Source organism: Pinus tabuliformis, chromosome 8 (assembly GCF_031772625.1).
Source record: "Pinus tabuliformis cultivar Carrire ecotype Pingquan chromosome 8, CPIR1, whole genome shotgun sequence".
NCBI lineage: Eukaryota > Viridiplantae > Streptophyta > Pinopsida > Pinales > Pinaceae > Pinus > Pinus tabuliformis.
In genome coordinates, this window is record NC_142294.1 from 1,626,384,950 (window position 1) to 1,626,396,134 (window position 11,185).

Sequence of the window (11,185 nt, forward strand, 5' to 3'; positions counted from 1 at the left end):
GATTTACTTTATCCATTTCAATATTAGTTCGTGTGTCTATAACTTTCTCTAAACCTTCTGTTGTTTTTTAATTCTACTCAATATCATAATTTTTCTGAATATTATTAATTTGTTGATCAATTTGTGTTGTAGAATCAACATTTCCATCTCTTGATGTATCTATTGTGGGAACATACATACATTTTTATATATCGGTAATGCATATTCCTTGTGTGGAATTGTGTAATATTTTCCCATATCATGGATGTGTTCCCTATGTCATGTTCTTTCTCTTTTTCCTTCTCATCCTAATCATCATTTCATATCTTAAGTACCATGTATCACTTTGAACCTATTAATTTGCAACTTTTCTCTAGAAATTACCTTGATCTTTCTTTTTGAACATTAATAATTTGATTTCCATCCTTTGGATTTCGAATAATAAATATTTTGGTAAATACTTGAGTATAGATCTCATCTTCTTTAAACACAAAACTAAAAGAACTCTCTTCATGTGCATAATAATTGACGTACATACTTGGTTTTAGATAGACATTAACAATGTCTTCAGGATCATGAATGTAAATATTTATGGTGCAAATATCACGGGGGGTTCACTCAATGAACCTATGACATGTCACGTGTGTTCGTGGAATACTAAAAAATACTCCTAATTTTACCACATATTGGAAAATACCTCTAAAATTCACATTATTTAACCCCCTACCAATACGAACCCAGTACATGTTCCCAATTTAAAAAGGCCTTACATTCACTAGATATTGTAGGTATCCATTTTCTCATTAACATTTTTTATACCCCTTTACATTTTTTCATTAACTTTGAGCTCCATTTTTTATACTTGCCAATATAAAAACCCTTTAACCCCTGTTATATGCTCAATATATTATGTCATTTGTTCGTTAATATATATCTCCCAATATGAATGCACATGGTATCATATTGCTCCACCAGTGAAGCCCCAGTGGCAAAGGTAAATATATTCCATTATTTTTTCTTCTACTTGTGCATGCTTATGATTTAGTAAATAATAAAGTCCCACTTTAATAAGAAAATTAGGCCAAAGTCTTCTTTAATTTCGATTGAGCTATTTAGTAATACTAGAAATATCTATTTGATAAGAAATTTCACTTATAGATAATCTCTCTAGGATATACTTCGGTAGAAAATGAGGACCTATCCCACAACTAAATATCCTAAAATAAAAAATGATCTCATCGATATACTAATCCCATACATTCTTCAGAGCATCTTTTATTTCTTGAGATATCCTTGGAGTAGGAATAAATGGTATAATGGGGCAATGAAAATGTTAAGAATGTCATAAAAATTATTCTTATGATTCATATTCCATTGAAATTAATAATAAATATAAATATGTTGTTCATCAGGTGTCCATCTGTAACTTAAAAAGGGAAATGGAGTTTTGGTAGACAACATCAATCAAATATTGTGACATAAAAAATCAAACTTCAAATCTAGACGAAGTCTCTAATTATTTCTTAATTGTGTTGGTTGCATGGTTTTGGCATTGATGTTAATATTTTAGTCAGTTGTGTGATGTCCATTGATGTAAAGAGTTGTAGGATGTGTGCATGATGGTTTGATGAGTGGTTTATGTGTTATAGAGTTGTAGGGTGCTTGAAGATGTTGAGATGAAGTTGTGAGTATATACGAGTGAAAGCATTTCAGGCTCACTCGGAATTAGGTCATGTATGGAAATTGTAGATGAGAAACTTGGGTTTGTAGCATTGATAACCCATATTTCCAATGGACAATTGGTGTTCGCAGCCCAAAATACCAGTGGATAATCCACATATGCAATCTATAACATGAAAAATAAAGTATATGGGTTATCCCATTGATTTTTCCCATGGTATTGATGTGATTTGATCAAGTCCTCGGCATTGGATTTGGTCACACTTAATTACTTTGATCAGGTCTCCAAAGGCACAGTGGAATGAATTTAATAATTTAATTTGTTTACGGTTACTCCATGTTGATCTAGACTACAATTATGAGGCATATGGAATGTAATTAAACAAAACAATTGATTTGTTCCATGATTGATTAGTTAAAATTTGGTGGTATGGATGAATTAGTTCCAAGCTGGTTTTTGTCATGGATTAACCCAATGATCGATGCATTGTGTGAGTTATATGAATTGGGTGATTTGATAAATGGTAACAAAGATAATGTGAAGTGTAATTTGATGTCCCATCTAGTGTGTATGTGTTGTTCTAGTCCATGGGGGTTGTATTGAGATCTTGAGTGTGTAATCAAATTGTAATGGTGTTGTGATTTATATTGCTAATAGATCACTGCCAGTGCTAGTGTGTTTTGTGGCTTAGTCACATTACTATTAATATTGATGCTACTATGGTGCTAATATGTTTATGGTTGAGTGACTTTATTAGTCCAAGTATGTATGGATGCCATAGATGTAATTTAATATTCATATTTGATGTATGAGTCTTATATACGCTATTGTTGTAAAGTATAGAGAGAGTGTTGATGGACTACTGGTTATGTGTATGTTGTGCCGAGAGTATGGTTGTATGAGATTTTGTTGAGTTAGAGTATGTTGTTGAGTATTGATGTGTATGGTTGAGTGAGGTTCCTAGTTCAAGTTTGTTGATGCCATGTATATGCTAATGATGATGAGTGAAAGTTGTTGCTAGAAGGATGACAATGAGATTATGTTGATGAATTGAATAACGCTAGTTATTGACCTAGAGTTTGTGTCAATAGAGAGTTATTTGGCTTTGATGTTGATATTGAGTATGTTATGAAACCAGCTCAAGAAAAGATAGAAAAGATAGATCAACGCCTTAGAATTCAGCCTCTTCGAGGGGGAAACCTCCTTTACATTACATAAATGAACAATTCTTGGATGATACAAATGAAAAGACCTCCTTTCTATATATAGGAGTCTAAGGGGTCATAACATAATCAGAGCCGACATAACAATAATAATTTAAGGGCACAATAATAACAATAGTGGGCTTCTATGGGGGCACAACAATAACAATATGGGCACTACATGGGTACATAAATATAATAAGTGGGTTATATTAATAACAATAAGGGGTTACACTAGTAGTATAGGGGCCTAACATGCCCCTCTCATTCAAAAAGTGTTGTCCTCAACGCTTGAGTAGTTCTTGATGCTTCTGTATAAAATTCTTGTCCTCCCATGTGAAATATTCAGCGGGTAAGTTCTTCCACTTGATGAGATACTCTGAAATTGATTGATTTCATAGCTGTCGGGTTCTTGTTTCTGTGACTGCTCTAGGTTCCAATATGATTTTTCCTTCCTCTTCAATTTCTGGCAATATTGTTTGAATTGGGATCTTTTGCAACTTTTGAATAAGTGGCCATACTTCTTCGTCCTTCTTCCATTCATCCCTTGCTTCGTTTATCCAATCTGGTTGGATAATATAAATAGCACAAAACAATGCTTCCACATCCTCATCCTTGAAGAGTCTTCCCATTCGGTAAGGTTGCCATTTTTTAAGTGCATGTAGTATTGCCAACATTTCCTTCTCATAAATAGCTTGCTTGAGATGTAGCAGTAAAAATAACCAATCATCAAAACATTTTTCACTACGATGTTGATCTACCTATTGTTTCGTTTGATTTTGCACCGAAGTGGCGTTATCCTTTAAAAGTTGGAGAACTTGTTGTTGATGCTCGATGTGATCTTTCACTGCTTGAACCTTTTTCTTCTTGATATGTCCTTCTATCTTTAGAGGTTGAGGAGTGGTAATTTCTTCCAATCCTTAACAAGATATAGTCGGATTCATTTCTTGATGCTCGATGTGATCTTTCACTTCTTGAACATTTTTCTTCTTGATATGTCCTTCTATCTTGATAGTTTGAGGAGTGGTAATTTCAAACAATGAATTACAAGATATGGTTGGATTCATTTCTTCTTTCTCGATGTGATCTTTCACTTCTTGCACCTTTTTCTTCTTGATATGTCCTTCTATCTTGAGAGTTTGAGGAGTGGTAATTCTTGCCAATCCTTTACAATATATGGTTTGATTCGTTTCTTCTTTCTCTGGGGTGGGGTCCTGGCATATATCTTCTTCTTTTGATGTTTCTTGATCCTTTTCTTCCTCCTCTTCATATTCTATGTAAAATAATTTCTTCTTAGCACACTTATGACCTTTAGTGCATTTGCTATCACAATTGTAACAAAGCCCTTTTTCTCTTTTTTCTTCCAATTGTTGTGGTGTAATCCTGGTAGGTTGTCGAAGGCTAGGAGAAACAACACTTCCATCTTTATAGTTGTGAGGGGTACGCATCCTGGTTTCCATAATTTTGCTTTCCACTATGTCACAAAGCCCTTTTACTCTTTCCAATTGTTGTGGTGTTGCTCTAAAGAAGGTGTTGCTCTTTGTATCCTCGTAATGTGCTATCATTTGCTCCGTGAAAATTGACCACGTGACAAGTTGTTTACGAGAACAAAGCCCTTTGTACCATAAAAATTGATCTGGTTCTAAATATGAAGATGCAATACATACCTTTTGTAACAGTTGTACACCATGTAGATCAAAATATTGCTCCATCTGAAGTATCCAATTTACTGGATCCTTACCATCAAACTTCCTCATCTTGCTTTTTCTTGATTTTAGGAGCTCGACCTTGAAACGACTGTAACTCTGTACTTTTGGATCTTTAAGTTCTGAAATTGCAACTTGTAGTAGCCTTCTATGTCCTCTCTCCAATTCCACTAGTCTGATCCAAATTGGATTCTCCAAGAAAGAGTTATGCACAATCTCCCGCAGTGACCTGATTGTAGACTAGTTCAGTAGAGCGAACTTGTATTAAGTGCCACGTGTCACTGTTTCATGATTTGACCCTCAAAAATATATAAAAGAAAACTACATTCTGTCCTCTTTCTGTAGCGTCTTGAAAAATTTCAATCCAATGCTCAGAAAGAAAGTTATGACGATTTTCCCTAGGTCACCTGTTTGGAATGTAATTCAGGAGTCTGCAAAAAGACCAACTTCCTCAGATCATATCTCCCCAAATATCGCACGAAAAGATCTGAAATTCAGACCCAAGGTTCAGCGCGATTTCTTCTCAAATGGGTTTTTTTTGCGACTTCTGAAACGTCACAGAAAAAAAAAAGTTATAGTGAAAATGCCACGATGACCTATTTGGAGCAGCGAAACCCTAGAATCCAAAGCTCTGATACAAAATGTTATGAAACCAGCTCAAGAAAAGATAGAAAAGATAGATCAACGCCTTAGAATTCAGCCTCTTCGAGGGGGAAGCCTCCTTTACATTACATAAATGAACAATTCTTGGATGATACAAATGAAAAGACCTCCTTTCTATATATAGGAGTCTAAGGGGTCATAGCATAATCAGAGCCGACATAACAATAATAATTTAAGGGCATAATAATAACAATAGTGGGCTTCTATGGGGGTACAACAATAACAATATGGGCACTACATGGGTACATAAATATAATAAGTGGGTTATACTAATAACAATAAGGGGTTACACTAGTAGTATAGGGGCCTAACAGAGTAGAGGTGGATTCATTATGAAAATGTATGAAATAATTTCCATGGAGAATCAAATGTTGATTCCTTGAGGGAAAGTGGTGGCTTGTTGAAAAGGGAGTAGAGGCTTACTTAGGGTGGGTGCCTAAGAACAAATTTGGGGTTAGAACCTCTAAAAAATTAGTATGTGCAAATCCATTTAGGTGTAGGTGCTTCCAAGAAGGTGGGTTCCTGAAAATTATTGTGTGTTTGTGCCTCTAGTAGATGGTTGCCTGTATATAGTTATGGAAGTGGGTGCTTCCATTAAATAGTTACCTGGAGCATGTGGGCACTCACATATCTCGCAAGTTAGTGCTTGCATGTCGGTGGATGGAAATATATGATGTAAAATAAGATTGAATCAAATTAAGAAGAAGAAAAACATCTGGTGTTTCTTCTCCTATAAGGACTCCCACCTAACATATGGCATCCATGTGATTTGATTGTGTTTTCTTTGATGTTTTATGTGTTTCTCATGAGTATTACTGCTCTCATGTTTTGTTATTGACATGTTAATCTGCTAAGAAATATTTGGTTATGTTGATTATATTTGGTGTTGAAAATTAATGTTTCAAATAATTGTGGTAAAGGACTAGAAAGAAAATAAATTGGTGATCAATTAAGCACTATGATTGACCCCCCATCTCAATATAGTTAATCTCCCAACAATTGCTATTAGAGTGGGTTACTTCATGCGTGGCTTGATTGTTGGAACATATATTCGGTAATTTTTTCCTCATGGATCATCAAAGTGTTCCATTTCTTATTGTTGCAAGTTATCAGGTATGGAGAGAAAAGGTGAAGTCTAGATATCTGATATTTGGAAACTATTTTGTGACTGTTATGGTAAAGATTCCCCTTCAAAAAAAATGTAGCACCATAATGCCCAAGTAAAATGTGTAATATATAACAATCTACACAATGCTAATATTTAGAAGATAATGGATATCAAATTTGCAAAATATATATGGGATAAGATGTAGATCTTGTATGAAGAATACCTAAGTAGTTGAAAATGGAGAGAAGGATAAGAAGAAAAGGAAGAAATAAAAGAAAGGATATTATGATGTAGGGTTACCCCGCATACACCGACAGTATGCATGTAAAACGTATAAACACATTTTTCTCGGGTATTTAACTCTCAAAGGAGTCAAATCTTCATTTAAATATGGTTAAGGTCCCCTTTAATAGTCTCATGCAAAATGATTTATAGACTAACCAAGTCTAATCATTAACCCACCTTTTCCTTTATATCGGAACTCAATCACCCCGCTTGAACCTTCCCTTACCTTTTTTTAACCTTTCATTATAATTCTTCCTCTTGGGACTCTAAAACTCCTCATAACCTTCATTAACCCTTGTTAACCTTAGCTAACCCTTTAACCACACACACACACACACACACACACACACACATATATATAACCTTTCCTCCTTGACTGTCGGTTACATATATTTAACACATAAAACATTCCATCCTTTGATAAAGTTGGAATTATATATAAACCCCTATATATCCGTGCTTAATCCCTTTATAATCATTTATAAAGGAAATATACGCAAACCATACCTTTTCCCCCTTGGTATAGTCTTGGCACATTTACCGAGGTTTACCTTTTCGCTTATCACAATCGCTATAGTCTGCGGTTCATGTTAACATGTGTTCCCCATCTCCTTTGATATGCTATTAACCTCCGGAACGCAAATTATTAAAAGTTGTAACTCAATACTATATTGGGTCCACCCTTTCATACCTTTCCTTCAGTGCTTTGTCGATCTCCGACCACCTTCGATCGCCGATCAACAATTTATCGCTATCGTCGCATCAGCATTTCATAGTCCACCAACCTTTGATCTCTATCTAATGTGATTGTGATTAGATCATGACTGTTGATTGGTTCTCGATCCAACGGTCGATATCCTTTCTCGATGAAAAGTTGCCGACAATCGTCCACCGTTGATATATATACAAAGTAGATCCAATGGTCTACCATGAATTCAGATAGACAACAGGCACAGGGGTTAACCGCCTAATAAAGTGGTTTCCCCTCACTCCTCTGCTGCTACGTGTCCTCCGATTAGTGGAATCAGAGCCAAATGGTAAAACCTGCTTACAGCTTTCCTTCCGCCCGAAATCCACTTCTCTGCCTTTGAGAACTACTCTTCATTGATTATCGTCTGTGCTCCTTCAACATCTGAAGACCTATGAGATCGATGGGTTTTGTTCCTTGTCGCCTGTGACGTTGATCTATAAGATCCAACAATACTTATGCTTTGATGACTCACTTCTTCCTTCGTCCTTTCCTTTATGATTTTCATTGTTTCTTTAGTGTTTCCTCTGTGGTTCAGGTATCTTCAAAGGGTTTCATTCTTTTCCTTCCACGGTTCAACTTCTTTGAGCTTAGCTCCTCAACGAATTCTCACTTCGCTACCTCTGTAGAGCTTCACTATGTTTCCTCAATTGGATTCAAAGACCCATGATGATTCCTCTGAATCATTATCCCCTCTACGTGTTCTACAGAATTCTGCCTGCAACCCTATTACAGAACCTATGAATTCATATGTAATTCATTCATAAAATACTCTTTTCACACATTTACACAGCTAGGAATAAACCTTTGTATACATAAGTTTAAACAAATGATTACATTCCAGACTCTGTGTCTTTCACAAGCCTGATCTTCAACTATCAATGGCCTCCTCCACTCACTCTTCCCGTAGGCTTACATTTATACTAGAGGGGTTCTTTGAACTAATTCTGGTTCAAATCCTAGATCTACTAAACTGACTCCTAAATGTCCTTTATCCTCTATGTCCACTTCTAACTTCATTTAATTCCTAAGAACTCTCTCTAGTTCCTCGAATCATGAACTACTTTAAGAGTTATAATTTAATTCTAACTCTTTTGTCATTACTAACCACTCATGTTCTCCTTTATTTTAGAGCATTTACAAGATATCTCACATTATCTAATTAATTCCTATTCTATGCACTCAAAAGCCTAAATATTACATAATTCATCACTTAGGAATCCAAATTCCTTAAAATACATGACCCCCCTATGTCTACTAATTTGGAATGATTTTCCTTGGGTTGAATGCTCCTACATCAGACTCCCAAAGCAGAAAATATTCATGATCATGTGTCTTGTGAACTTTGTCTTCCTAGATCCCATACTTTGTTTTATAACTGCCCAAATGTCTTTTTCCTTTGCTACTACTACACTTATACTGTCTTTTTCTCCATCTTCTTCTCCTTGTCAATCAGGTTCATACCGTGATTGATCATCCTTCCTGTTGACATCAACTTTCTTCCTATGGCGTATTTCATCATCAGCTGCCACAATTGTTCAATTTCTTTTTCGAGCACATCTTTGGGCTGGTCCATACTCTGCCACTTACTTTTTCCTCTTTCTCTTTGTTTCAAGTTGTTGCTGCTGTCCACCAACTCTTCAAACTGCTGTTGGTTGCTTTTACTTAATGCCTCCCTTTCATCCTTACCCTCTTTCATGATTATTTCTATCTGTACTAAATCATGACTTTCCAGCATTCTCTCTAGCAATTGAGCATCTCTGTTCCATGGATTAAATTCTTCCACAAAATTTCTTCTTTCATCTTTATTGGCTGCTCATCTGTGCCAAATTTCCTTAAGCATCTGCAACAAAACCTGTACTCACAAAACACTTGTTAAAATAAAAAACATAAGGATTATATGTCTTATCTTCCTTTGGCAACAATTTAGTTTGTTGCGCTGTTTCTTTCTCCTCTGTCAGTACATCAGTATGTTGTTTTGAACTCTCAAAAGAATTCATGAGACTATCAACTAGTCTCTCCTCCACATCATCTTCCTGCTCTTGTCCACTATACTGAATTCCTTCTTCTATAATCACATTGCCATACTCTGAATTTTCCAACAATGCAATTTCTCTGTGACACATCATAAGTACTTCATCATCACTTATAATTCCTTCATTTATAAAAAAATTATCAATTTGAAAATCATAAGGTTCAACAGTCTCAATTGTTGCTTCACATATCAGCTCTTCAGACTGAATGTCATCTCCTTCTTTCACAAGAAATTCTTCCTGTGTTGTCACAGTTTCAAATATTGATGCATTATTAAGTTCTTTCAACTATAATAAATCATTGCTTCTCTTATTTAAGAGACATTATCCATCCTCCTTTACTTCATAGTTTTTATCTTCTAAAAGATATCTTCCATACTTCTGACAGCTTCAAAAGATTTTTCATCCTCTACAAAACACTCCTTTGTTAGTGTTCCTTCTCCCAAGGTTAAATCCTTTGCATAGGGTTCTTCCTTCTTACCATCTTTCAGTAGATGTCCTTCTTTCTTACTAACTGTCTCAATAGTTTCCATGGCTATTTCCATTGTTCCTATCATCATAGTGAACTGATGATCCTTTACTATGTTTTCAGCTAACATAGTCTCTTCTTCAAGTTTGCCTTTAATCTCTTGTTGTTTACCTTCTCCAAGAGTTACCCTTGTCTCACCATCTGCATTAATGTTATCTTGCATTTGTTTTGCATCCAAAGACAAACTCTCAGTCATAAAAACATAAGACCCTGTGGTCCCACTTCATGTCTCAGCCATCATATCTCCTTGTTGTTCTAAATCCTTCATATGATTCAGAAATTCTTTGATGGCCTCCTCTTCAATCTCCTCAAGCCCTTCACTTGGTTGCTTGATATCTTTCCCCAACAGTATATGAGACCTATCTATCTCATCTTCTTCCTGAACTGAATTTAGATTCTGCTTGTATTCTTCCTCCTTTATGACAATATCAACAAATTTTCCTTCTTTACATGTTTCACCTGCAAACATACACAATTTGTCAGATTTAAAACCATGTGACCCTTTGGCCTCACTTGAAATTTTAGTCTTCAAGTCTTCATCTTCACTATCTCCCAGAATTTCTCCCTGTTCTGATTCACAAATGGACTCTTCCATTTCCAACTCAACTTCCTTGATTTTCTCCCTTAGCCATTTTACTTGCTTTTGTTGTAGCCTTCTCTGCATCTCATGCCACTTCACTAGCTTCTTCCTCGAGACCCAACCTAGTCTCTGGCTTTCCTCAAGTATTCTCCTTAATGCATCGAGTTGTTCTTTTAACTCTACAATCTCCTTGTCAATTTCCTCTTGACTCATCCTCTTGCCATTTTCCTTGGCATCCTCTTCCTTCATCTTTCTTTTGTTGTTGTCTTCCTCAAAACCTCTACCATGACCATCAGTAGCCATCTTCTTCTTCTCTATCTTCATGTACTCCTCACTCACTTACTATGATCTGCATTATAGCCTCTGCAATCTTATGATTGTCATTCATGACAATTCTTTTGTCTTCCTTTTTCAACAATCTATATTGAACATCTATCCTCTATTTTTCCAACTCCCTTTTTTGAAAATCTAATTTTCTATATAACTTGATAATTTCAATTGGAGTAGACTTTGGAAATTGCACACAATTTTCCATACCTTCCTTTGTTATTGATAAATCATCGGATGTCCTTTTTCCCTTTGCTAAGTCTTTTGCATAGTCTTCTTCTTCCTTGACATCTTCAGTAGATGTCCTTATCTTTTTATGGTTGTCTCAATAGCTTCGACGACTA